General features: G+C 38.4%; 1 long non-coding RNA gene across 2 annotated transcripts; it reads left to right on the forward strand.

The window, feature by feature from the left end:
- The first annotated feature begins 1,225 nt into the window (after window positions 1–1,225).
- On the forward strand, window positions 1,226–23,955 carry LOC128080421 (uncharacterized). 2 transcript variants are annotated; one of them, XR_008206668.1, is made up of 3 exons: window positions 1,226–1,716; window positions 20,922–21,013; window positions 22,186–23,955. It is a non-coding gene; the product is annotated as an uncharacterized LOC128080421 (long non-coding RNA). The 2 variants fall into 2 exon arrangements; XR_008206669.1 differs by lacking the exons at window positions 20,922–21,013; window positions 22,186–23,955 and adding exons at window positions 3,834–3,883; window positions 5,894–7,752.
- The last annotated feature ends 2,190 nt before the right edge of the window (window positions 23,956–26,145 follow it).

Below are 26,145 nucleotides of genomic sequence, written 5' to 3' on the forward strand. Positions count from 1 at the left end.
GTGCAGGACAGCTACTGTGAGCAGCTGAGTGATGCACATTGGTATAAGCCATCGTACATTGATAGCTAATGGACAAATACTGTAGGTTACCACTTAGGAAAGTGTTGTAGGGAAAGACATAAGGTGACCACAGACATATACTGTCATGTCTTAGCCCACGTAAATCTTAATTATTTTGCTACTCAGTTACGAACAGTTTTATTCAGAGCTGTACTGATCAGAAGTAAATTCATGTCCACTTCTCCCTCTGTACGTAACTGCCTCACTGTCCTCTCAGGAAAGTCATATTCCACAAGCATCACAGAAAGGAGAACAAATTTGCATTCATGAGAATAGAGGTTTTGTCACACAAGGGGAGAACACTGTTTTCATGTTCTCTAATGTTCTCCTTCCTATGAACACAAACCCATTAACATGAAAACAATGATGTCTTATCTCAACTGTTGACTGTTTTATAATAGAGATGACAAACTTTTCCTGACCCCCACAGATCATCAGCTTAAGCTCTGAAGCAAGAGGCCTCATTACCCTTGTAACTCTTTAGTAGGAAGGCTGCAAAACTTAAATGTTGTTCCTGACACCTAATCCCTTTTTAATCCTCCCAAAGGGCTTACTTCAGCAATTTCCATGGCAGTGATTCCACCACTGATTAGTGGCACACTGCATAGAATTTCTTCCTCTCTGCCTTGCAGACACTGATTCTCACTTGCTGCTCTCCGATTTACAAATGGGGGGAGGGAGGTCTCTGATTTGTGGAGATCTCTTGATCCTACTGTGTTCAATAGGCTCAGCACCCCGTAGCTCAGATCTGTAAATCAGCCTCTAAGTGGAATGTCCACTGCTCTATAAAATATTAAAAGCCTGTAATTGGGGCATAAATTGTAAGAAATGCAACAGTTTCTCCAATCAGCATACACTTTTAGAATTCATCTGCAACTATTCATAGACGGACACACTTAGATGTCTCTTGCATTCTCTATGTATGAACCTGTGGTTTGTGTAATGACAATTATTAAAGAAATAATATCTAGTAGTGGATTCTAAAGAGTCTATTTCATGGAAGCAGCTACATCCCTATAAGGAAACAGCCAATTTGACTAACAGAAAACTTTTTCTCATTAGCTTGTTACCAATTGTTCTTGCTTGAGAAATTTTGTTTGTTCTCATCTATGTGACTTTGAAATGAGACTAAAGGGAAAGAAGCTGGCTGGCACAGAAACTCTTACAAAGTCTTCACAGCACAAACTTCAAAAAGAATCTGCACTGATAAGAGTTAGCAGTTGAGTTGAATGATTTCCTAGAGATGTCAAGTGTCCAAAGTAACAAATTTAAACATTGTGCTTTAAAAATATTTAAGACACACACCATTAAAACCATGTGATGAATTTGACCTTGACATGGGTTTTTAATAAGGCTTATTCCACATAACTTTTGCTTAAGTTGAACCTTATTTCACTACTTGTTAACCTCTCCATTACATAATTGTCTGTGCGAGTACTCATCGCGTCTCCTAACTTAATAATACCCGTGAATTCAATCAGCATGATACCTTTCCACTCCCACATCTCTAATAAAAATGTTATATGAGTCTATATCCAGCAAAGATCCTTGTATCATGCTTTTTGAAACCTCCTACACTGTAATCTTTCATGACATTTCAGAAAAAGGCTGCATGCTTCTCTTTACTGCGGATGGAAAACCAGTCTGGAGATACATGTGAGTAAAAGCATTAACTGACCTGTATTAAGGAGGGAAGAAACAAAAGAGTTAGAACCAGTTTCCTTTCTTTTTCTGACTTATATAAATAAGCCTGTTCTTATTTATGTGCGTTTTTCAGCCCTAGTTTTCTTGTACTCAGTTTCCAATAAACTCACCAGCAACACTTTAGACTCTTTGTTTCTCTTATGTTTATACATTAATCATTTTATGTGACAATGGGAAATATCTGAGCAACAGCAAAAGCAGACTGTAAAGCAACTATGGTAAGCATAAAGGACCAAATTCTGACCCAGTTATGTTAATAAGCTGGTTATTTCTGTTCTGCAGGACTCCCTTTGAGTTCAGCACGCTAACTAGAGACTTCAGTAGGAGAATAAATGGTAGAAAGTTTCTCTTGGTTTGTGTGAGCCTCTATGAGCTTATGTACAAGACACTTAGCAATTAAGAATGATGCTGGAGAGAACTGGCAATACCTCAAAAGCCTTGTGTGAGTAGTGCTGTCCAAAGGCAGAGAGCAGGCTCCATCTCCGACAGCATAACTCCTGGGAATTGAATGGCTCAGGCTAAAGCTGCCTGCCTTCTCTGAGAGTCTCTGAAGAAAATGTTAGGTGAACATGACCTGCCTCCCCAGGGATGTGCCTGTTCCTCTGGGGAGACAGGGATCTGTCTGGGGAAGTAAGCCACCCTGTGTGCCCCAGCGGGGGGGACTCATCCCCTCTCCTCAACAGTGAGATAAAATCCATCAGTCATTTTAAATGTGTCATACACAGAGCTCTAGTCTATAGCATTTGAATAAATAGTGTGATACTGGTTTTGTATTATTTTTCTTTCATCGACCAAATAGTCTCTCTTATGCAGCCCAATACTACAATAATGGGCTCTGGATAATAACTTAAACAGAGTTAGTCTTTAACCATATTGCAGTATTTGTCCTTACAACATAACAGCACTGTGGTGTTTTACAGCAAAATATGAGAGAACAAGTGATAATGAACAAATATGGTTGCATCATGTTGGGAAACAATAGGCTAAGTGCCAATTTTCAGGCACTTCTAAGTGATATCCTTGTGTTCATACTATTAGTTCAACCAACATTACTCTGCTTCATACTAAAATAATAACAAGAACAGAACCATTTGTTCAGCCTGGCTGTTGGAGAAGGAAAACGATGCTGTGTGTAGAACTGCAGGAAATTATGTTGACTGATAACAAATATAATTATTTCCGAATTATTATGATTGTGTCACAATCATTCCAGGAATGCAAAAGATTTTTTTTTTCTACTCCTCCCTTCCCCCTCCCCCCTTCTAGTATAACTCCTTATCTGCCCTCTTTGTTTTTACCTTCTGCAGCAGTTGCAACATTGGCATGGTGCCCCAGTACATGAAAGCTATAGTATTGTGGATTATCGGAGTTTTGCCTGGAATAAGATGGATGCAGAAATACTGTTTAACAAAGGCCCTGCTTTATCTTTGCCCAGACTTCTCTCTCTTGCTCTTTGAAGCCTCGGTTGGGTATATTGTGTCACAGGGCAGCATAAAGAGCAGCTAATTTCTAAGAGGGCTCACAGGCTGCAAAACAGTTTGTTCTTCAGAAACAATATGCATCAAACAGAAAATACATCCGATGTCATTGCGAAAAGATTAGCAATTAGGTGCCGAGGTGTTGGTTGGCAGTAAGAAACAGTGGATAAAATGGATTCTAGCAGGAATGGGAATGAAAAAGAAGTCGTGATTGAAGAAGGCCCCCAAATAGGTAAGATATTAAAGAATATTAAAGCTAATACGGTACATTATAGAGCAACTGAAGAAAAAGGAGATGGATTGTGAAAATTAGACCTAGATGAGAAGAAAAGTAATGAAAAAAGTGCTAAATTAGAATTGATTGACAACAGCCTGTTAAGTAATCTCGAAAAAAGTTAACTGAAATGGGGAAATAGTCCAGCAGCTGGATTCTAGTTTAGCATGAATTACCCATGGGAAACCATTTGGATGAGAAGAAAGCATCACCTGAGGCTACTCTGGCTCTGTCCATGGGGAGAAGGTGGCAGCTTCAGCTGCTAAAGCTCGGAATGGAAAAAGCCCCCAGCCTGCTGCTCTCTTATTATATTTCAGGAGCACCTGGACTTGCTAGAAGACCCTGCAACACATCAAAAGATGAAAAGGTATCCAAAAAACTGTCGATAAACTTTTGATAATGTTCATTTGCAGCTAAGTGGCCAAGAATAGGACAGGTTTACAGAGAATAATTACAGAGTATGTGAAAGCAGAACACAGGCTTCAGTACGGAAAAGATCATTAGTCAGTAGCAGAGGCCAATGTCGCGTGAAGTGACAGTTCTAGTGGTCCCTAGCTACACTTTTGTTGGGCTACGAGCCATGAGAGCAGGGCTATGGAAGGCAGAGGTGCGTGTGTGACTGCCCTGCTGGCAGTCGGCTGCTGGCACCATGGCTGGTCACACAGAACAAGTCTGTGAAACAAGTCTGTGAAAGAGGCAGTCATGACTGTCTGCTGCGCAACGTGCGCAGTCACATCCCATCAGAGGTGTCTAATGCCCTAATGATGTCTGCAGATCTTACTGACTGTGCACAAGTGTAAAGACTTTTTCAGACAAAGGGACTTTGTCCCAAGTGCTGCTCTGAGCTGAACCTGCTTCAACAGGGTTTAAACAAGCTGATATAATTGTAACAGAAGTTTGCTGTTTTGAAAATGCCTATGTTGATCCCAGGCACTCAGGTGTCACTTCTATGGCTTTTCTCTTACTGCCAGAGTTTGGAAGCCCTGGATCATAGCAGCAGCTCCTAATTGGGCTTTTCAACATAGAGGATAGAGGAAATCCAGCAAAAGTGGACTGTTAGACAAAGCAGGAGGCACAAGTCCAGCCAACTACTCGAGACTTTGTGTGGAAGCATTACATTCTAGAACAGCCTAGAAACTTGTAACGTTGCTTTGTAAGAGCCAGCCCAGAAAACTAAGTCCTGCAGAACTCCTCTCCCACACCCATCAGACTGCTATGTGGAAGGGAAGCAACTACGGTCTGATATTCCCTGTCATGCAGCACACGCATCAGTGGAGTAACACAGACATCAAAATGGCTTTCCTACACAAACCCATGAGGTTTTTGACTAGGCTCCTCATTCATTCCTCCATCGGTATTGTTTCTGCTCCAAATGCCCTGGCAACTCCCACTTTTGCTTTCATCACAAGAATTCATGACAGGACTACCAGTTTTCTCTCTGCCTTCATAACAGAGTGAGGCCTACACTACTGCCCACAATTTTCTCTGTCATTCTGATGCTTAGGATACGTTTTAGAATATAGAGATCTTGCAGCACATGAGATGAACACAGTGTCTACAATATGTATGTGCTGTTGGAAGGTAAATAACATGAAATATTCTCTAACAAGTAAATTGTTTTCCTCCAGCAAGTGATGTATTAAAACTACTTAGGCTGCAATCTGTCAGAAAAGAAATTATCACAGGATCGTTTGTAAGGAAACTATTTATAAGAAGCATTCAAGGAGATGGGTCATGAAGTCCTCAAATAACACTGTCTTAAAACAATGAAAATGGAAAAGAAGAAGCTTGAGACAACCAAAATCTGGAAGTTTATCTTGGTAGATAAACTACTGTTACTAGCTAAATATTAAGCCAGCTAATGTTTAATTTCACTAACCTTGAGTAAAGGCCTGTGAAAGAGGTACAATCAGACAATAGACACAAAAAAAGAGATAAGGAAAAATGTAAAAAGATTATCAAGGAGGAGGGCTAGTGGAGGATTTTGTCTACTAAAAAAAAAAAAAAAAGTTATTCTTAATGTGGAGAATCAGACATGAAAGAAAGGATACTGGAAAACGCTGAATACGAGAGATCTAAGCTTTACAAACGTATTACCCAAAAGAACTCATTAATATATATTTAAATATAAATATACATACATATATATGCATTTTGCAGAGATGTGAAAAGCTTAATATCTCGAATCATATTCTAATCGCACTTTCCCTTTCTGAAATATGTATGCCTTGATGTTGGCAATGGGATTACACTATTTTTGTTCTATTTATCTATACTGCATAAAACCATGTTAGATATATAGTATGTTACATCCAAAGCTTTGATACACAGGAACGCTTCCTCTTTTAAATTATTATCATTCCTTTTTATTCATCAGGAGACTCATCACAGCTACCTGCCTCTGAGAGACCAGATTTACGCCTAGCATCTTTATGCTTTATACTGATGTCACAGGCAATTCAAAGGGGCTAAAGTGGCCGTCTGCCTATAAGCACCTGACAATATGCTGTTGTAAAGAGCAGAGAACAAAAAGAAACATTCTAGACTCCATCAAAGCAGTAGAGTAGGGTAGTGCAGAGCCTTCTCCAGGCTGGGACTGCATTGCTGGCTTCTAGCAAAAGCTCCGACCTACAAGAGCAGCACAAGCATAAGAACATAAGCAGTTAAACTTGGGTTTTTATTTACTTTGATTGCTTGGGTTTCTTACAGGTGAGTTTTAACCTTAATTGACTCTTCGATCTGGTTCAAGACCTAACATAGGCATACGTGGTGACAGTAGAACAGGGAGAGGGCATGGAGTGGGAATGAGCAGCCCAGAGAGGCACGACTTTCACTGACTTTCCTGGTTCCAACTGCATGGGAAATCCTGGCCTCAGAAGCAGCTGGCATCTGGGAGCACTGTGCAGAGAGGCTGCAAGAAATCATTCCTGTTCTTATATTGCTGCATAGAGCCAGAGCACATTCTGCCACATGCACGTATCAGAGCATTATAAATAATGCATTCTTTGAATCTTGTTACCAAAACAAACATGCCATTGTTAAGACACCCTGCCAGCGTCTGTGTGTTGTTACTACTAAAAATATTTCTTGGACCTTAAAGTTTCATCTGTCAGCCTTACAAAGCAAAAGGTAAAGATATCAGACAACTAGTTAGGAATAAAACTTCAGTGGAAACTTCAGGACAAAACACACTTAAGCAATTTATTTGTTCAAATTTTCCTTTTCTTGTATTTCACTTTGTTTCGCTATTAGCCCACTGGCTGGTAATAACTTCCCATGTGCTCATTGGAAGATGAATGTGTTTTATTTCACTGTTTAAGTCCCAGAAATCTTCCCTATTTCAACCACATATGAAGATAAAATATATTGGTTGGCGAAGTATGAATAGGTTGTAGGGAAGGCACAATCTGCCTGGATGAGACATTTACTCTTTTCATAACGGGATAGATCCAGAATCTTCCAAGTTTCCATAGGTGCTTAGCTTGTAATGAAGACAGATATTTCAATTTCTCCAAGTTTTAAGGAAGGAAAAATAGAAGTATTATAGTTAAAGGTCCTTTCTGGCATTTGTGTATTAGTTTTAGACAAAATCCTTAAGTCTTTTCTTAGAGCTAAATCATCATAAATGGATATGCTTGCTGAGGAAAAAAACTAAAAAGCCTATTTAAATAGAACAGAGGCCACAGAGGACACAGGGAGGAAAGACAAGGAGTAAAGGAAGGAGACTTGTCATTCTTATCCCCTTGAAGGCACTACATGGTTTGATGCCTTGGGGCAGCCCCCCACAAAAACTCTGCATGTTGGCATCTATTTCCATGCCAGGAACTAGGGGAGCCACAGAGGAGTCCCCCCTTTCTCACTGCCATATCTACACCTGTACAAAATCTCATTCTTTGGTGTGCATAAGTAACAGCAATTTAAACATGGCCTTATGCTACTTTCTGGGTTTATTTTCCCAGAGCACTCATAGCTGCTTTGCTGCTGCTTATTTGTACTGTGGCAGTGCCTCTTTTCCTAAAGTATTCATATGGTCTTTGTCATTGCTCTGCTCAAGTTTCTCCCAGTCTCAGATGTGTTTATTCACACAACAGTGCTATGAGAGCACTGCTATTACCCCCATCTTGGAGCAAAGAACCCAGGACATGGGGCTATCAGGGTTTAGACAAAGGCAAGCAAACATCTGACTTTCACTGATAGCAGTGACTTAGATATCTAAATGGAACCTAAAGAGCCATTTCTGCTTCACGTGGGAGAGGGTGGGGCAAGAATTCAACCCAGCTCTCACTGCCTTATGCTACTCTACCATCTCAGGGACACTTTATGTGGTGAAACTGCATACTAACAAAGATGCTACTCATCCTGAAGTATAAATATTGTGGTCCGTTATTGCTATGTAAGTGATTTTTCAGAGATGAAAGTGGATTAACTCTAAGGTAACATGGAAGAAAAGTAATCATGGAGTTAAAAGTTAATATCTCTTCTCACTGCCTCAGAAATATGTTTCTAAGGTTCCGCCTCCTAGAGGCACACTCTTCCCCAGGTGTGTTCCTAGTTGGAAAGTCACACCTGAGTAGAGGAGTTCTCCTGCTGTGCTGGGGGTTTTCCAGCTCAGGATGGTCTGTGCTACTGAATTTTTCCTGCCTAATGATTGCAGCATTTGGTCTTTTAATTGGTTGCTGTATATTAATTGGATCTAAACAGCTAAGGTATTTATTTTGTAAAGCAGTTCTGAATGATGAATCACCTACAATTTTTCATAAGGAGTTTCACTATACAGTCTGAAAGGGAATGCAGATTTATACAATAAATACAACTGCTCCAAAAGGGATCAGATTTATCTTAGCAACTGGCAAAGTCTCTCTAGGACTCATCCCCAGCCCCAGTCTATCTGTCAGCATATCTTTCTTCAAAGTCCAAAATGCAACAAAGCTTACTCTTTTGTAAATTATAAAAGTTTTTTTCTGAGACATGAGGAATTCCTTCAAGTGAGAGGTTTTATCTCTTAATGGATCACATTAACAACGCTAATATTAATAATATAACTTTTCTCTCAATCGGGATTGTATCCAAATTATTAGACGTGTCCTTGAGCATAAATGAGCAAGGGCAATTCAGAGTGGTAAGTTTAGCACTAGAACCGAATAAATAAATAAAGAAAAATCTTACCAAAAACCGGCTGAATCTCAACAATTGCCGAGCCAGCAGGATGACTGAAATCGTCGCGAGTTCACCCTTTATGGCCCAGGAAAAATACATTGTTAAGCAATTTTGTTGTTTCTACCAGCAGACCTTGAAGTGGAAATTAACGAGTGGTGGTATTCTCTCACACCCAATCCCCTGTACATTTGCATTCATTTGCATTTGAATGCCCAGCTAATTGTTTTGAAGTAACAATTAAGAGAACAATAGAGGAAAGAAAAGGGACTCCAGGCAGCAACTGACACCTGGGAGTCTGTATTAAGAAAAGCTTTTACATATTTGAATTAAAAATAGACAATGGAACAGAAACAGGCAGGCATAAAATTCATTACAGAGAGAAAGTAGCACACCACATCCGCGCGCGCTATCACGCTACAGAATATGTTTCCCATTCGTGCAGTCAAGAGACTTACAATGTACTGGATGGTAAAGGAGGTTTCTCCTTTTTGTGTGTGTTTTAGAAAAAGGTTGCTTTCTCACATTCCCTGAGTGCCTAAACTAAAGAGTTGGAGTTCAGAAGGAATGGAGGATTTTGCCAATTTGGCCTAAGTTTCAAAGTGGATTAGCTTTCCCAGAAAAGTTCTGGTATGCACGGATGCAGCAGTGCCTCTCAACATTTTGGTTCTGGTTAGAATTGCATCTATCAGAATATGGTAATAGAGGTACTGATTTCTGTTATAAAAAACCATAGGTGCCATCTGTAATATCTATTCTGGCTGTATATGCAGTAGGGATCCAGTTATCAGACTGCTCATGCAATGTATTTTGTTAGACTTTCTCCTCCCTTTCGCTAATGATGATGTAATTCTTTTTATCAGGAGCAATTGCTGTTAACTACATGACTGGCAAAAGCTCCAGCTCTGCTGTCCCCTCCCACGAGAAGAAGCCTGGAGTTGGAAAGTAGGCTGAAAAAAAGAGCAGGGAGCAGTTTCACTTCTGAATAGTAACCTCTACTACTAAAGCAATTCATTGACTCAAAATTAATCAGCGCTGTGGGTTTGGTGGAGAAAAAGAAATCCAGGTGATCAGTATAGGGGCAACTTCCACAAAGCAGTGCAGTGTCACCTCAACCTCCTTCAAAAACATTTGCTTTCATGGAGTTCAGAGAGGGCAAATTGTATACTGTGTGCAATATGGGAATATTTATTTATTTATTTATTCATTCACTCATTTTAAGGAAAAAAGAGGTTCACTGAGAAAACACAGAATCGTGACCTATTCCTGATCTAGGAGGGACCATAATCTGCAGTGAATGCCTGGGAGATACTTCTAGTACAAAGATGAAAACTGTAATATGACCATAAATTGCATTTCCTGAAACGCAAAATTACTAGCCCTGGGATAGTTATGAACTAGTTCACATGGTGCCAATAATAGCATTGAGGTTCTCTGCTGCTCATGGTGGCAAAATAGCCCAGTATGCACCTTGCCTTTTTAAGGTAAAGGTCTTATTATCTGGAGTAATCAAAACTTATTCTCTTGCAATTAACTTATTTTAAATGGAAGGCACATAAAATACAGGAGCAGATTATCTCCATTTTTATTGCCCTTCCCCGGCTATCTGTAACTTCTATTTTGATAAACGTGATCAGGATGTAAGCAAATTATATAATAACAGTTAAGGCATGTGAATATAGAATATTATATTTGAAGACAGTCCTAATCATGAGATGAAATACTCATAACATATTCTTCAATATTGTTGTGTTCAAGTTGTCTGAATTTCTGGAAAAAAAGAAAAAAAAAAACAACACAAATGTAGTATACATATATATATGACTACAATGGCCTTTCTCTTACTTCATCACAAAGATAAGTAAGATAGATCCATATGGATAAAACTTTCACTTGACTGAAGTGGATGAAGACTTGAAAAAATAGAATAATCCATCTTTACATTATTTGCTGAAATGCTGTATAGTAAGGCACTTCTTTCTCTTCCTATTATTTTACTTTTTCTGTTTTTCTATTCTTTTCATGTACTTCTAATACATTAAATAGAATGTTATGGATTGAAAAATAAAAGTCTCTGTTATGGATGAATTATTTTTTTCCATCAAGTTGTCTGAAGGTTAGACAGTCAACACCTACAAATTACACAGATATGTCATATTCCTAAATGAATTGTATTATGCTGGCACACCTATGAATTCTAAAACAGATCTGTCACAAATCTCAGTATAAAATGCACCCCTCTAATTTGTCTGGGAATATACAGAATACAAAAATATTCAGGCTCCCTAAAAAGCAACAACATGTTGTGGGTGATGTTCCTTATCAATTAGTTGTATTTGGTCTCCATTATTTATTTCTAACTAATCAACAACTCTTTAAAAATATGGAAATAATTGAATAACAGTGCATCTGTGGCATTATTTTACTACTTTCATATCAAAAGCCATCCACATGTGTGCTGTATGAAAACAGGGGTGAGAGAAGAGACCTGCAAGAGCTCAGAGTCTTCTGTCTGGATTGAAGGCAATTGTTACTTCAGAATGTAACATGATGATGAATGCTTTCAAAAGGTCCCTGTAAAATATAATCCCCTATCAATTTCAATGAACAAGACTGTAGAGAGTAGAAAATTAGTTCCCATTTTATGTCAGCAACAAATAAGAATGCATTGCACAAGAAAACCAATTCTGGAACTGTTGATTGAGGAGTCAAGGCATTTGGTGCAGCACTGATCTGCCTTGAATGCAGTGGAGATAAAGGGAAGAAATTAGTTGAGTATTTTTCTCCCCAAAACCTGGTGAAAGCAATGGTGGGAAAGGTTAGTGCCAACACCAAGGACATTGGTTGCTGGGATTGATTTATCTGAGGAAAGACAGAAGAAATCTGAGGTGTGACAACTAGTGATCTCAGCCACTTCTTTCAACACTATGAGAGATAAGATAAAGATTGGATTGAAAGAAGAAAAAAAAAGGGGGTTTCAAAAGAAGGTTATTTCCTGAGACAAATGGGTAGAGGAACAATTGGAAATAGCACAGTATTAGGAATGTTTGGGAGAGGGAAATTGTACAAGTTGAGAAAGAGTGGTTGCTTAGGCAGGGGAGAAGAAATGTTAAATACAGATAAAACTGTTGCTCAGTGTCTAACACAACTAGGCCAAAAGCCTTTGGGCACTACCATGTCACAAATATTAATTTTAAACACATGCCATTATAATTGGAGTTTCTTCAAATACATGCTCCATATGTAGCTCATCTCAAAAGTATTACTTCCTATTTGTTTTGATGCAAACTACTACAGATACAAAGAACACAATAACACTGTTTGATAGAGCATATTCTCAGCTACAAAGCACTTTTTCAAAACAGTCACCACCACAAGCTATGCATTTTCATCAGCATAAAACAGAGCATCCTTGCCACATTCATAAAATTTGCAACAGTGGAGGTGACCCGTTGTCACAGTCACCACTGCTGAAATACACCACTCACTGCCTCACTGTGCTCACGTCCATTCTTTGGTCTCCATAAAAGTTCAGCAAGCATTATATATGTTATATGTGAATATAAGCAGGTGCCATTTTTTCCACATGGAGGAATTCAGTGACATACCTTTGCTTCACACGCACCTTCATGTCAGGTACCACTAATGTCAGACTGCCCCTCTGCTGCCATCTGTAACATGGCAACAAAACCTAATGGAATATTTCTGGGAAGATTCCACCTCTGCTGCCGTACCACCAACATCTGATGTTGTGGGCCAACTTCATAAAGTAGGAGGCATTACTTTCAGAGCAGCCAAGGTATTTATTTCAAGACAGTATAATTTATTCATTCTTTTTAAGCCATTTTAAACTTATTAATTTAGTATATGTCATACTATAAAGTGCACTATTATTTCCTACTTCCTACTGAAAGCTTAACTTACACTGTCATAAGTTGTAATTTTGTGGTGGGCTAAGTGAAAAGTGAATTCTATTTTCAACGTTAAGCTCCAATGACAGTACAGTTTTAAAATAATTAGAAAGTATACATGAAAGCTGAGATAAAATGATACCCAGTAGGCCAGTGCTAATGCATATGGTACTATAGTAGAAATACATAAAGAAAGATTATACACTAGATAGTCCAAAGAGATTCTAGTCAATCTACCATGAACAAGAATCATAATTACCATAAGCCATAGCAAAATGTGCACCTAGCCAGAGGTCACTTCATAGCACGGAGAGGACAAACATAATGAAGTGTGGTCAAATCGTAGAACCCACCCTGAAGGGCTTCAATTAGGGCACATGCTAATTCCTTAATCTTTAATTGTGCATGTGTAAGGTGTTTTCTCTGCCAAGACAATTCAAAGTTGCATTTTCTTCTGTGTGAATGTGTGAATCAATATTAGTGATTGAATAAGACAAGCTCATCTGTTCACTCTGTCTTGAAACATGACTTATGTGGTGAGACAACATCTAGTGGGAAGGCAACTGAAATACTTATAGCCAAATGAGTGAGAGCTTGCCAAACAGGTTTTCTGATCTGTAACAAAAGCATCTGGACAAGTGTTAGCGCTAAAATTGTCATTTAGTTTGGGATCAAAGAGGTCTGCATTTACCATAGCTTCTGCTTTTTTGTTTGCCTCGACTGAGTTGTTAAGTGAAAATTGGCTGTGTCCATATGCCTTCTTGTTGCAGAGCCATGGAAGTAGCAGTTTCATGTTTTAAGAGAAACATTTCTAGACACCTGCAGGTTGCTGCTTAAATATTTCAAGGAGAATGGAGTCTATAATGTGAGGCTTGGAGACAGTGTTTTTTGTGTCAGTGTTTATGAGGCCAATATTTCCTGCTCTTATCCAAGCTGATTTCTATACAGCACTGTTTATTCCAGTTGTGCATGTTCCACAGACAAAAATGCAACCTGGCAAAGCAAAGGTTCAGCCAGCTTCTGGATTAATCCTGCAACCACTTCTGGTTCTTAGGTTTCATGGTTATTTCCACTTGGTAGATGGGTGCTACTCGCATTTTACTTTGCTAAATCCAGTATGTGCCCCAGGTTACATGGAGAGAGAGAGCATAGAGGCATTCCCCCCAAAACAAGAGAAAGGAGAGTCGAAGTCAGAAACTAAGACTATATGGGCTAGAGAAGAATTACAGACCTTCATTAGATGTAGTATTAGCACAATGTATGAAATATTTGTTGACATTTATCTGTTCGTTTCATTTACATCTGTAAGGTCATCTTGAATCTCAGCATGTAGAAGAATCTGTCCTCTCTGCCACTGGTGCTGCTGTAGTTTCTTTTTTTCTTTTTTTTCTTTCTTTCTTTTTTTTTTTTTTTTTTGCATAGAAAAGAAGACATGACTGATGATTGTGAATTAAATGTAACCCAGTGAGCTGTCAGTGACAGATATGCATTACGTGCACTAGTACTAGTCCAGATGTCATTGCTGCATTCTAGTATTCTCCCTTCAGCAGCTTACAGCCCATAATTAAGGTTTAACTCACTTTTTAACGCTTTCAGATCTCAAAGACCCACTTCATTACATCTAATTATTTGAAAAGAAAGAGGGTGCACTGACATGTTCATATGTATGCAAGAATTTTGGAAAAATGCTATTTTTTAAACAAATAGAAACTGTAATTTTGACGAGCATAACAAAAAAAGGAAAAGAGTGTCATGTCCTAAGACATGATAGATTGTCATTTGTTTTGTTTTCAAAATGTTTATGTGAGGAAAATCTAAGAGTAATCTAATCTGTAGCCGCAAGCACTATCCTGGCTGCATCCACTTCAGCTCTAGCAGTTTCTTTTTCACTTCTTTCTTTACCCAGTTTCTTGATTCTATACCTTTAACCCCTTTGTTTCCTAGACTGCACACAAGGTTTTAACAACATGACGCCCACTGACTTTAATGAATCTTGATGCTGAAGATTATGTAGTTGACTGATGGCTGTAGTCTACATGTACGGTATGCAGTCACAGATCATTACACTGTCTTGTTTCTCTCGTGAGCTATAAGCAGTAGTTATAGTCTCTAGGCAATCAACTTAATTTGCAATGGGTTTAACACAAAATATTTTGAAATTTTAAGGAAGCATAATGCTTCCCCACCCTGTGCTGAAAGGGGAAACTTTACTTGTTACTCTGATCAGAGTAGTCCTACCTCACTCTAAGAAAACAGTCTTCTTGTCTGCTTTTTATCTAAGACAAGAGCTGAATCTTTTGCAAATCGAACTCCTTAGGTCACAGCAAATTCCTCTTTCTGTGCTTGCATGCTGGCATTTGCCTGGTGAAGTGATTTGAAATCTAATGCAATTTTCACTTAAGAAAAAATGTATTTGAGCTGTGTGGTCCTGCCAAATGTGGATTTGAAACTGGTGTCAATGCTTTGTCTGCCTGCCTCCACTGTCACCTTGGGGAAGAATAGAGAAGCAACAGGTATATCTGGAAAGCAACCCTGAGTTCTCAGTCAGACAAAGAAGGCCTGGCAAATGTGACTCTCCTGGGGTTTTGGGAGCGTGCCACAAAAAAATGATGATCCTTCTTTTTCTGTTTCCTTCACGTGGCCTAGATTTTTCTGCCATGGTTTTGAAAAGAAAGTCTGGCTGGCAGCAACGCTATTCTCCTGTCTTCTTTGTTCTCCGAGGAAACAGCTTGGATAGGAGAGGCAAAGTTTCAAGTAAAGAAGTAGTGCTGCAGTCATTTAGGGTTGGTGCATTAAATGCATAGGATGAAACCAGAAAAAGTGTCCTCATTGACATTGCTGTGAGACTTCAGTAAAAGAAAGTGCAGATTTGTACAGTGTCGTTGGATTAGAATGGAGAATTGAATTTTTTAATTTGCCTTTCATTTTGTCCAACTTTTCTCAAATAATTCTTTATCATTCTTTAAATTACAGTTGAAGTCTTTTACTTTTGACTCATTCTAGTCTCAAATTAGCTTCAGCACTAGAAACTTGAAGTGTAATGGGAGTGTGTTTTATTTGCAAAGTAACATCAACTTATTTGATTTTTAAATAACCTTTGTAAAGGAGTTAGAAAACCAGTGCTGCTATTGCTTCTAATGAATAATAGTGAGAGGTATGTTTCTGTCATATAAAAGAGAAAGATCTGTTACTTGGACATCTCTGAAAGCTGTTGCAAGAAGGTTGTAGCTTTGGATTCAGACAATGGAATTCTACTAAATTAACTTACTGGCTATAACATAAAAATTTGCATAAGAGAAATAATGAGCTTTTTTAAAAAGTCCTTGTAGTTCATAATATAAAAGGTAGTAAATATATATGTGGTCATATCCTTAATGCGCATAAAATGCTAATTCATCTGCTTTGCAGACAAACGATGATTTAATGATCATAATAAGCTGCTAATGAGAACGTGATTAAACTCTGTTAATGCAAGTAGTATTATGTAGTTAATTGGATGCTGTTTAGTCATGAACAAACATCTAGGTATGTTCATGCCAAAAAAAAAAAAAAAAAGAAGTGTCAGTAGGCGTGTACAGGTATGGTGTATATATGTCCAGCCTTATCACATTTCAAACCATTCTTCAGTCACAAGAGTGCAATACATTTCCCAGTGGCAGGCAAGTTCAAGTCTACACACACATAAACACATACTTTAAAGGCTGGACATGATGCCGAGTGCAAGGAACTGAAGTTCTCACAGGAAGCCTGTGATGGAGCAGCAAATTAAAGCTACCTCTCCTGAATCTCTTGCTGAAGTTCTGGTCTTCTTAAAAACCTTGCAGACTAGTAAGCATTCAGGATTTTTCAAGAAATTGTTAATATTTCTTAATTTACAAATTACTCACACAGTGAATAAAATTCTTACCAATAAGTAGTGATTGAGATTATCACTGGTTTGAGATTGATCAGAAAATGAATCAGACTGTTTTATACAATATTCTGGATATCTCAGAACTTCCCTAGATTGTTCTTTAAGGGAAAAAAAAAGGAAAAAAAAAAAAAGGAAAAAAAGAAAAAAACACAAACAAACAAACAAAAAACCCAACAAGACAACAACCTTGACTTTAAGATTATCTGGAAAGTCTTTCTGTTAAGTTGGTTTAAATGTATACTTTGTTCAACATACTTGCCTTCAGAACTGCTTTTCTGGCATCACCTCTTCTTCAACTTTTGTCTATAGAGCCTCACAGATATGCTCCAGTCATTTGGCTGCTTTTAGCATTACCTTTCTATAGTGTTATCTAATGTCTACATAGAAGGCTACCTTGTGCTTGAAAGCAGCCTTTTGTTATGAGAATTAGAGCCAGACCTCCTCTTAAAATCTGATATGTCACTTAGAATCATAAAATCATAGCATCATTATGGTTGGAAAAGACCTCTAAGACCATCTAGTCAAACCATCTACCTACCATCAGTATTGACAACTAAGCAATACTTAGCAATACTCTCTAAGCAATACAACTAAGCAATACTCTCTAAGTGCCACATCTACCATTTCCTTAAATACCTCCAGGGATGGTGACTTCACCACCTCTCTGGACAGCCTGTTTCAATGCCAACCTCCTCTCCTGGAACAACTTGAGGCCATTCCCTCTTGTCTTATCAGACAGAATGTGTCTGTCAGGTCTCTGTTACAGGGTGCTTTGCAAAAGAGCACTTTGCCAGCTCCTGAGGTATCATGTTGTAGCTCCAGCTGTTGCATAAATACCTTAGCGCCTTCAGCCTGGTGATCAGTTATAATTTTATTTACTCTTTCGAATATCCATTCCAGGTTTTCTGACAAATCCCATGTTTCATCACTGTAGACTGTCTCAGGAGATATCTGAAGGGCAAGTGAAGAATCCAAAAAAAAACTAAAAAATGAGACAATTTCATTTTCTTGTTTGCCAGCCTGAGCATTATCTCAGTTTCATAGTTCTCACAACCCTTATAAAGATAATCAGGAAACATATGGTATAAGGCAAACTCAGCTCTTCTCAGACCTAGTCTGTCTGTTTGTTGTTTGATATTCTCTCATCAGCACTTCCTGAGAAGTTGCTTCAGCGTGACTTCATCTTCCCAGATTGCCTGAACAACCCCATCTCCTCTAACAGTCATGTCATAAGCTATACTCTTTACATCCCAAAGTCCAGTTTCAGTCTATGTCATGCTTAGGTTGATGCCTGCATGCCCCAAATGCCTGTCAATAGCTGTGGCAAAGACTGTCAAGAAGCCAGAAGTATCACTAGCACAACATGCCAGAATTCATTCTTGGGGTCACAAGTAGTTTGGCTATAAATAAATCACAGTAACATGTCTCCAGTTGGTGGCAATAGATACTGACTTCCAAGTGTTCTCCTCAGTGTTTTTGGCTTGAAGCAGATCCTTGGTTTACCTGAAGATTTTCTAACTGCATTTCAGATGCTGATTCACTTTGTGCTAATTTCAATGAACACAGTAATTCCTCTTGTCTGCAGTCTTGTCAGTTCTTCCTTCTGTGGTCTTATTACAGCTAAAGGTCTCCGTGACTTGCTCTACCTTGTTGCTCAATAGTCACTGAAGCTCCTTTGTGCCAACAGCACCAAGCAAAAAAAAAAAAAAATAAAAATTGCATGTTTTGGGAATTTTCTTACTATCAGCCTGCATGTGTCTAGCAGTTTTAAAAATCTTTAGTCTTTTGTCACGTTTCTAAAGTCTGATATTAACACTTTCATATGGTGCTGGAGCTGTGTTGCAGTTGGCTCCACAATTCAGCTAGGCTTTTGAACAGCAGTGGGCTGCTGATTATTTAGTTCTTCAACCAATATGGTAGCTTTCAGTTGGCTGCCTCCTTCTGCAGCGTATTTATATATTCGAATCAGCATGTATCTTTGAATTTGCCAAAGTCACTTTGTAGACGGTTTCCTCTGTATTGGAAATCATTGTTCTCAGTCACTGCATGCACTGCCATTTACGTTTTCTCCGGTAACAGTGAGATTAGGATGCAGGGGATTTTTTGAGCTTGTATTGAATGTCTGCTCTTAAGGCTGTGCATTTTTATTTGTGCATTTTGAGTTGCTTTGAGCTCAATTTCTGCTGCTTGTAGACCCCTGAACACTATGTCCTGTGTCTGAAGTTATTTGAACCTTGCTCAGTATAACCATCTGTCACTATTTTGAAGCTGAGTACTTCAGCCATCCATGTTCTTTGAAAATGTCCTCTAGGATTCAAGTCTTGTTCTCACACCACTACCTCCCAAGGTCTCAATGCAGCAGGAGGATTTGTTGTTTCTTCCATTACATGCAGAGCTCTCAATGGGAAAACCAAAGTTCCTATCTTTGCTATTGTGAGAATCCTTCTTTGTTTTTTTTGTTTTTTGTTTTTGTTTGTTTGTTTGTTTGTTTGTTTCTCAAAACTTGCTTCCTGAGGTATTTCTTGTGATAAAACTCTAACTAATTTATTGAGGAGGCAAGTGATGGGTATGACAATCAACATCACTTTATGAACATTTGAAAGCACCTTCCTCCAGAGCTGTTTGCCTCTGGAAGAGAATACTCAGGAATGTTTACTGGTGGAAGATCTGGCCTGTGACTAAATAGCTTCAGCTTGGTATGGGAAAATTGGGGAATGATACTATCGTGTCCTGTGAAAAACAGGATGCAGGTGGGCATCCCTGTTCCCTCTTATCTGCTGGCAAGGACCTGAAGACAGGGACAAAGGAGTTTCTGCTGAGATCCCAAGCTGCCACTCCAAGGAGTGCTGACTCAACCACTTTAGATTTGAGCTGTCACTCCAAAGAGAGCTGACTTGACCACTTTGCACTTATAGATAAGTTGGTACTACCATTGAAAAGTTGTTGTCAACAGAACAACATCACCTGACAACCCACCACTACTAAAGATCAATGACTGAACTACAAACCATGCTGGATCCATGTGCTGAATACACGGTGGTGACTATTTCCCTCTTGCTTCCTACAAGAACTCCTTGCTTTTATTTCTTATCTTTTCTATTGCCCTTCTTCCCTTCCCCATCTCCCTGATTAAGATTTGTAATAAACTGAGTGGAGCAACATTTGAACCGTTGTTTCTTAATCTCATGCCTGGTATACATATATCAAAGAACTTCCTCTCCCTCCTATAAGTTGGAGGGAGACAGATATATAAATGTTTGCCTTCCTCACCACTTCTTGTACTAAGACAAAAAAGAAATTTCCCTGTAATGTCCTTCTGTATAGGAAACTTATTACCTAGCAAAATTTACCACTTATTTACCTATAATGTTTGTTCTTTGATTTTAGTTTACAGTAAGACACTGCTCTGGGGAGTTCTCATTTCCAATATTTTGTCTCTTACGCAAGATTTTTTGGTAGAAGGCAGTGATTTTGTTGGATGTTTCTAGTGCTACTTTGCTGCTGCCTCTTAGGTTTGCTTTTAGCTGACATTTGCCTGTTAACCAGACAGTTTCTCACTGTGAGACTCAGTAGCCTGACTGTTGCCAACATGTCTCACATACTGCCTGCTGAGCCAGAACATGAGAGACCTCCATGTTGTGAAGCTCTCCTGCCTCACCGTGATGACTTGTCCACAGAGATGCTGCTGAGGCAGTCAGCACTCCAGGCCTTCTTCCTGGTGACTCCCCACAATTCTCCATGTCACAGCTGAAGTCTTTCCTCCAAGGACCATCACATTTACCACATGCAGATGCTGACAAGCAAATTTGTTCATAATGCTTCTTCGAATATAGTTATCTTAATCAGGAGATGAGTAATACAGAGCTATTTGGCCAGAAAGATCCAACTGTATCAAAACACAGACACTAGAGGAGAGAAAGTAGAAGTCTCTTCTACAATCCTAGCTTCTCTAAAAAAAAGATGAAAAGAGGCTGATTCAGTCATACTCCTAAGAACGTCGCAGTGAATGCTTATTTGTGTCTATCAGTTTATATCACTCTGCTAATAACTTCTGACCTCATTAGCTGATTTCAGCCAAATTTGACTGAAGGGTGCCTTTGCCCTTCATTCTCAAAAATAATTGATTCTCATTTTATTAATAATTAATTAATATCAGTAAGTGAATTAATGAATTAATAAATCTGTACAAGAACTTACATGTAACCATGAACTTATGTAACCATACACACAAAGAAAAAAACATACCATTCAAGAGAAAAAAATTGCATTGTGAACATATCCTTTATGTGCCTTAGCAATTGACAAAGCCAAAGACATAGATGATCTTTTTCAAATATATCATTAAGGGAAGATAAGTACTGATGGGAAAATAGACTGCTTAGTTCACGATTCCCAGGAGTATTTGAATTTTGTCCTCTTGATTTCAGTGCACTTTCCAGCTTTATCAACATGGGGGAATTGTGGACAGTGATCTTACACAGCTACTAATGATGTAAAAAAGACGACTGCCACCACTGGGGTATGTAAATAATTTTCAGTACAGCAAGGTACAGTAGGTTACATAAGAAAGCACCCAGGTTGGTTTTGATTATCTCCGGAGTAGGAGACTCCACAGCCTCTCTGGACAGCCTGTTCCAGTGCTCTGTCACCTTCAAAAGAAAGAAAATTTTCTTCTTATTTTTATGGAACATCTTATATTCAAGTTTGTGCCATTGCCCCTTGTTCTGTAACAGGGCACTGTTGAAAAGAGCCATCCTTTGGCTCCTGCCCATTTGATAAGTATTGACAAGATCCTCCCTCAGTCTTCAGGCTAAGCACCAAGTCTCCAGCTTTCTTTCATAAGAGAGATGCTCCAGGTCTGTCATCATTTTGAAGCCCTCCTCCAGACTCTCTCCAGGAGAGAGTCCTTGAACTGGGGAGCCAGAACTAAACATAGTACTCCAGATGTGGTCTCGACAGTGCATGCTAGAGGGGGAGGATCACCTTCCTCAACCTGCTGGTCATGCTCTTTTCAATGCACTCCAAGATACTATTGGCCTTCTTGGCCACAAGGGCACACTGCTAGCTCATGGCCAACCTGTTGTCTACTAGGATGTCCCGGTCTTACTCACCTAGGTCTACTCATCTTTTCATATGATGCTCTCCTGCTAGTATTTGTAGTGGATAATAATCATCAGTAACTCATATGGAACTACCTGAGAATTTAAAACATTTAATAAATTAAAAAAAACCAGTTCTTCCACCTCATAGAATATTTGGTGATGATATTTCTACTGCCTATTTTAAAGAATTAAACTTGGTCAGAACAACTCTGAAAAGAAACCACTAATCTCATTCCCGTATTGCTGCTGAATCTACTTTGATTTTCCATAAGTTGCCTCAGAATAACATACTTAACCTTCATCATATTATTAAGTCTGTACTTCTCATGGTAATTAAGTGACCTTCCAGAACAGTGAACAAAACCAAGAGATTAGTTCTGAGAGGTGTGAACTGTTCTGTTCATCCCAATTGACTTTAACTGTGAAGCCTTACAGATACTTTCAACTTTAGTTTGATTAACTATTTCATTGCTGATCATTTAGAGTGAATAAGCTCACTAATGCATTAAAAAAAATTAAATTTATAATAAAATTAATAAAACAGAAACTTCTGTCTTGATTTTATTGTTTGTGCTCATACTTAAATCAGGAAAGAAGTCTTTATTCAATGTAGAGGAAGCAGTTGGAGAATTTCCAGGCTGAGTCTGCAAGAACAGAAAAGAAGCCAGATACACTGCAACATAACATGGAGTCAGTGGGGAAAAGCACGCAGCGAGTCCTGATCTGAAACAGACTGAACAGCACCAAGATAGGGCTGAAACTTTTACTCAATTCCTATTTGCAGTTATTCTGAAAAATAAGAAGGCAACTTTGTTCTCCAGATTTCCAGATGCCAGGCATGTTTAGCACTTGGAAGCACTCTGTGCTTCACAGCGTTAGTGCCTCTGTTACCTTTTGTGCCTGGCGTACAAGGGCTAGTCTCTGCCTGTGAATTGTGCCAGGGTGAAGTCAAACCAAAATGTGAAGCATCTGGAGCAGCTCCTCACATAACCCTTCTTACTCAGTCACCACCCCCACCACCTCAGCCAGGATTTGGGAAATGATTCAGCAGTAAACCCAGTGAACCCCTAGGCATTCCTTTCAGGTTGAGAAGAGTGTGGTGTTTATGGCTATGGTAAAGTCAGGCTGAATTGATGTTCAGGAAGAAAGAACTGGAAGGAATGAACTTGCTGAAACCCAAGCACTGCCTTATAAAATTTCTACCGGCACTGCTGGAGCTAGAAAACATTTTTTACTTCCTGGATCATCAGGGACTTTACGATTTTAGTCTATTTGTGTGTTAGCAATGACTCCAACAGTTAGTTCTGCAAGTTCAACTTTTTGCAAGAAGGAGTAAGCTGTGCCTGAAAATCAGTATGTAAAATACATTTTTAAGGAAGGAAATAAAAGAAGGTCACACAGGAAGAAGTAAAAAGTCTGTAGAAGGTTAATAAAACTTGACTTATTTTCCAAATAAAATCAGTAATATAAAAAACTGCAATTAATTTTAAAAAGACAAATTTGTACTTTAGATCATTCTGAAGGTTGTATTTGTTGACATCTCTGTAGCTTTTCCTTTTTTTTTTCATTAGTTTCATAACTCCAGTTTTCTATCTGTTTATATCAGCCTGGTGGAAGCTTGTTAAACTGTTATTTGATTTTTTGCCTAAACGTTAATGCTTTAAAACAGTTTTAAAAAAAGAAAACTTAAAAAAGAAACAACTTTTTTTTTTGCTCCCATAAAAGTAAAGCAAATTTTTTTAAAATTCAAACAAAAGTTAGGATGGTAGCCCAAGTTTAGCAGTATATTTTGTTTCTATCAAGACTTGCTAAGAAAATGATTTGGAAATAAAGCTAAATTTCTCTCTTGCTTCTTTAGATGGCTTCTATAGAAGAAACAGGACTCTGACATTCCAGCCTGAGAAGTCTGCTTTGCAGTTGGGTTCTTTAGAAGATAAGTCATTTTAATTAACTATTCCCATAAAACTCAGTTAATTGTGAAGCTTTGTTGTTTTCAGTTTTATCAAATTTCATTAGAAGATATATATCATTATCCTGATAGTCCATATTTGTTGTGTTGCAAATACAGTAAGTCAATGTATTTGATTCTGTATTACCTGAATGAGACACATCTGTTCAGCACAAGTGAATTTCTTCCATCTACACATTTTTAAATGAGGAAATATCTGGGAAAATTTGGTTTCTTTACAGTAAGGAGCTTGGCTTGAGCAAAAAGTTCTTTTCAACAACTACATGATAATCTTCACATGCTGAACATGCTAAAGGATGAGGGTGTTTATCATATTGTATCATGGAAGTGTTTGTCCATTAAAGAGTAATTTCCCACTTGACATCTTTGTTTCATTAGTGTTCTTTACTGAATTCCTAGCAGTGTCAACAGTGACTCTCTTGAAATTTGCATTTGTAGCAATATAGTGATCTAGTAACGTTAAGATTCTTTGGCAACTTCCACCAACTCATGAAAAGTCATCTGAGTTCCATTATCTAAAGTTGATCAGTTGGGATGGTATTTTATGAGAAATGCTAACATGGTTCATGTTGAAAAGGCATACCTCTGCTTTCCTTCACAAACTTTCAGGAATTCTGTAGATTCACTTTTTTTTTGCTTGTTGGCAGAGGCTGAAAAGTGGAAATCACTTGGGCTACTACTGTTGATAGGTTTCAAAATTATTCACTAAAGCTTTGTCATGTTTGGCCACTATATCAAGCAGTCTTTTTTTGTTCCATACTAGCTTCACAGCATTCCAGTACTGTACAGTCTGAAAACATGACATGGATATCTTTATGTGTGACATTATCCGATGTCTCCAACTAAGTAGTTATGGAGTTCTTTGGAGGCAAGTGAACTGACTGTCCTTCCAAAAGGACATACATAAGCATCTGATTTTCTAAATTTCTTACGAGTTGCCTATTATTTAATCACTGGTCCTTTTTAGCTTCTACTCTTAAACTAGCATACAGATAGCCTGGTTGATTCTGGCTCTGTCACTTCTGAATTGCTGTGAGGTCAAGATTACCTTGTTCTCTGTTCTGTAAGACTGCTCTGGACAGAGAATCTACTAACTACATATTGATCATTTTCTTGTAGCATTCATCTAAAATATAACATGAACCTTCAATAGAAATCACCAGAGACATCCAAAAGCTGTTAGCAGAGCTGCGTAGCATACTGCGCGGTGGGTATTTCCTACTTGTATGGTTTCCTAGCTTTGAAACACAAAGTTTTCTCCGCTTAAGAACAGTTACAAGTAATTCCTACTACTTGGTACAAGCATCACAAGCTTTTGCCAGGATGTTTTAATTTTTGAAACATTGCGAGCACGCTTAAATTAGCAGATGAGACTGCACCTCAGGGTTTCTTTTTTAAAGATGGATTTTCAAAAAAGTGGAAATGACTAGGAGAAGAAATTACTACAGTCCTACAGATGAAAAGCTCAACAGAGCCAACAAGATGTGCTAGTAGCCCAAAAAGTCAACTGGATCCTGGGCAGCATCAAAAAAGGAGTGGCCAGCAGGCCCTTGTGAGGCTCCACCTGGAGTAGAATGTCCCTGCCTATGGCAGGGGGTCAGAACTGGATGGGCATTAAGGTCCCTTCTAACCCAAGCCATTCTATGATTCTATCTTGATTCTATGACTCTCCAATAATCTTAAATGAAATGGTTACATTTTCCAGAAGCTTTCATTGAGATTGTTCAGCAGTGATTTTTGTTGGTAATCTGTGCTTTCTATTAAACATATTTTTCTGTAGTAGTGCTACATGTATCTGAAATGCTATATTTCAAAATTTTAATATAATTCTTGAAGTAATGAAGGAATTGAAGCACTGTTTAAATCACATCTATTTCTGTCTGATAATCTCATAGAGAGTCACACAGAATCATAGAATGGTTGGGTTGGGAAAGTACTTCTGGAAGTCATCTAGTCCAATCACTGAACTCAGAGGAAACTTCTTAGACCTATGCCCTGTTAAGTTCTGACTAGCTCCTTAATGTAGACTCCAAGAATTCCCAGGCATCCTTGTCCAGTATCTGATGACTCTTACAGTAGAATGTTTTTACTCGTGGACCCATCAAGGGCATGGATTTCTGCATATATATAAATCCATGCCATATATATGTATACACACACACACACACACACACACACATATATATATATGGATTTTTTGACTATATTTAAATTCCCTAACCCAATCCTCAGCCACCAGGACATTTCATCCTTTCTCCAGGCATGGGATTTTTGAAAGCTATGCATATTAGCAAAGATAAAGACCAGGAAGGCACTTAATATTACAGCCCTCTCCTTGTCCTGTCTCATGAGGTTCCCTGCCTCATACAACAACAGATGTATTACTTCATCTTTTGTTGTTGTTGTTGTTGTTGATAAATGTGTAGAAACTATCTTATTGCCTTTCATATCCATTGCCAGATTCAACTCTTTATGGTAGTTGGCCCAGTACTCTCAAACAGTGTTTCCATATGCCTCTCCAGTCAACTCCCTTAAAGTAATTGTAAGACATATGCTAAATATCTATGCTTCTCTGTGAGA

Source organism: Tympanuchus pallidicinctus, unplaced genomic scaffold (assembly GCF_026119805.1).
Source record: "Tympanuchus pallidicinctus isolate F22 unplaced genomic scaffold, pur_lepc_1.0 scaffold2, whole genome shotgun sequence".
NCBI lineage: Eukaryota > Metazoa > Chordata > Aves > Galliformes > Phasianidae > Tympanuchus > Tympanuchus pallidicinctus.